This window comes from Lactuca virosa, chromosome 5 (assembly GCF_052849685.1).
Source record: "Lactuca virosa cultivar CGN04683 chromosome 5, Lactuca_virosa_CGN04683_v6, whole genome shotgun sequence".
Taxonomy (NCBI): Eukaryota; Viridiplantae; Streptophyta; class Magnoliopsida; order Asterales; family Asteraceae; genus Lactuca; species Lactuca virosa.
Genome location: NC_136430.1, coordinates 188,019,597 through 188,022,026, shown reverse-complemented (window position 1 = coordinate 188,022,026; position 2,430 = coordinate 188,019,597). Strand labels below are relative to the sequence as shown.

General features: G+C 37.0%; 1 non-coding gene across 1 annotated transcript; it reads right to left on the bottom strand.

Annotated features, from left to right (window-relative positions):
• Positions 1-313: 313 nt before the first annotated feature.
• Positions 314-420, bottom strand: LOC145118012 (small nucleolar RNA R71). The gene has a single exon (XR_013712998.1). It is a non-coding gene; the product is annotated as a small nucleolar RNA R71 (small nucleolar RNA).
• Between the last annotated feature and the right edge of the window lie 2,010 nt (positions 421-2,430).

The window sequence follows — 2,430 nt, the reverse complement described above, 5'->3', positions numbered from 1 at the left end:
TAGTACTATCCGAAATTCCAGCTACAACTGATTTTAAGCTTAAGGTCCACATCCTTAATACGATCAAAGATATACCATTCTTCAAGAAAGATCATAAGGACGCATACAAGCACATTGACGAGGTATTAGAAATTGAAAATTACTTCAATGTATCAAATGTTACAAGAGATGTGGTATTGCTAAGGATGCTTCCGGTTACGTTAAAGAAGTAGCAAAAGAATGGTTGAAATCACTTACACCTGGATCTATCACGACTTGGGAAAAACTAAGAAACGATTTTATTCAACAGTTTAGTCCACCTTCAAATATTTCCAAATTGAAGAAAAATATACATAATTTTCAACAATTATATGGGGAGTCATTATATGAAGCTTAAGAGCGCTACAAGGGAATGCTTCTGAATTTTCCTCAACCTGATTTGAACGTGCAACAAAGAAATCTCCATTTTTTTTATGATGGAATCAATGTGAATACTCGCCAACTTTTAGATTCTCAAGGGTTCGTGACGGAGAAAGCTCCTGCTACTAACAAAGCACTTATTGGAGACTTTGCCCAACATTCAAGGGAATATGACAACCCAAGGGAGGATATTACTAGAGGAAGATCAAATGGAGATGGAGGTCAAGATAGTATTTCTTCCATAATTTCGAAGCTCGATACCATGGATAGAAGAATCACAACGATGGGGAAATCCATTCACGCATTAATGGTTGGGTGCAAAAATTATTGCGGACCACATCTTACAAAGGATTGTGAGTTTGATGAAAACAGGTACAAGAAGGCTCGAGTGTGTTATTTAAGTGGAGATAAGTTTGATGAAGATTGGAGGAAGCCAAGGAGGTAATGGAAGCCATATGATGAGCACAAGAAAGAAAAGGAGGAGAAATATCTACATCAAAGTCGCAGCTTCTACCAAAAAGAGTAATACCCACCCAAAAAGAAAGTCAATCTTGAGTTGACATTTGTTAGATTCATGGAAGCAAGAGAGAAAAGACATGACACCATAGATGCAATGCTTAGGGAATAACAAGCTTCTCCCTGGAATCAACAAGCATTTATTTTGGACATCCAAACACAAGTCGGGAAATTAGCGAGGCTTGTGCAAGAAAGATTACCGAGTACACTTCCAAGCAACACCGAGCCAAACCCAAAATATTATGTCATGGCTATATCTACATAAGAAAGGAGAAATTAGAGCATATGGTGGTCCATGAAACAACAAAAAGCAGCCTGATCAACCGCCTAAAAAACAAGAAGAAGAAAAGAATCGTGATTATGCCCAGGAACCACGACGTGGAGGCAAAGATACCACATCGTGGGACTTGAATAAGGATTATGATTCCTAATTTATTAAGCTATATCAGTTGACTCTCAAGTACCCATCTCAACCAAAACAAGATCTATTATAGCAGGAGCATAGATGATTTCTATAACAAGCGAAAAAGCTCTCGATTAATACTCCATTCATTGATCCTATTGCTAAGATGCCTACATATAAGAAATTTTTGAGAGATCTTATTAGTAACTAGAAGGAGATGGAGAAGTTTTCCAAGGTGGTGCTTAATAAGCAATGTTCAGCTGTGGCGATGGAAGCTCTTCCGATGAAGATGGGAGATTCGGGACGTCTTACTTTTTCTTGTGAATTTGACAATTCAAAAAAAAAAAACAAAAACAAATGCACTAGCCGATTCAGGAGCTAGCATTAACTTGATGCCATTTTCATTTTACCAAAAGCTTAATTTACCGGAGTTGAAGAGCATTAGAATGGAAATCCACATGGCGGACCGATTAGTCACTTATCCTTGTGGTATTATTGAGGACTTATTAGTAAAAATTAGAAAATTTGTTTTTCTAATTGATTTTATGGTCCTACAGATGAAAGAAAATGAAGAGTTACCAATCATCTTTGGAAGACCGCTACTTAATACCACAAGAGCCTTAGTTGGGATTCATGATTCCCGACTTACTCTATGAGTTGGAGATGAAGAAATTACTTTTGGAGTAACATGTCACAGCCCAAAAATTTCTATCTTTTAAAGTCAAACACATCAACTTAAGGTCAAACTTTTGAGTTTCTAAGCTTAGTACGCTCAAGGATTGTGTGTTAGGAAGTGTTAGCTTGAGATCATTGAATTGCAATCGAGCCGGAAAAACCATCACAAGTAGTTCACGGTCGTGAACCCTCCTTATGCCGTGAACCCTTAGCGTATATATATATATATATATATATATATATATATATATATATATATTAGTTTTTGCCATTTTTCAAGTATCATCCATAAAAACTCCATCTTTCACTCTTAAACACCCATTTGCCTTTGCTACTCCATATAAGCTTACTAGGATCTTCAAACACTTCCCAAAACACCAAGATCTTCAAGTGTTCTTCACCATTTTTGGGCTGTGAACACTCCCGAGGCCGTGAAC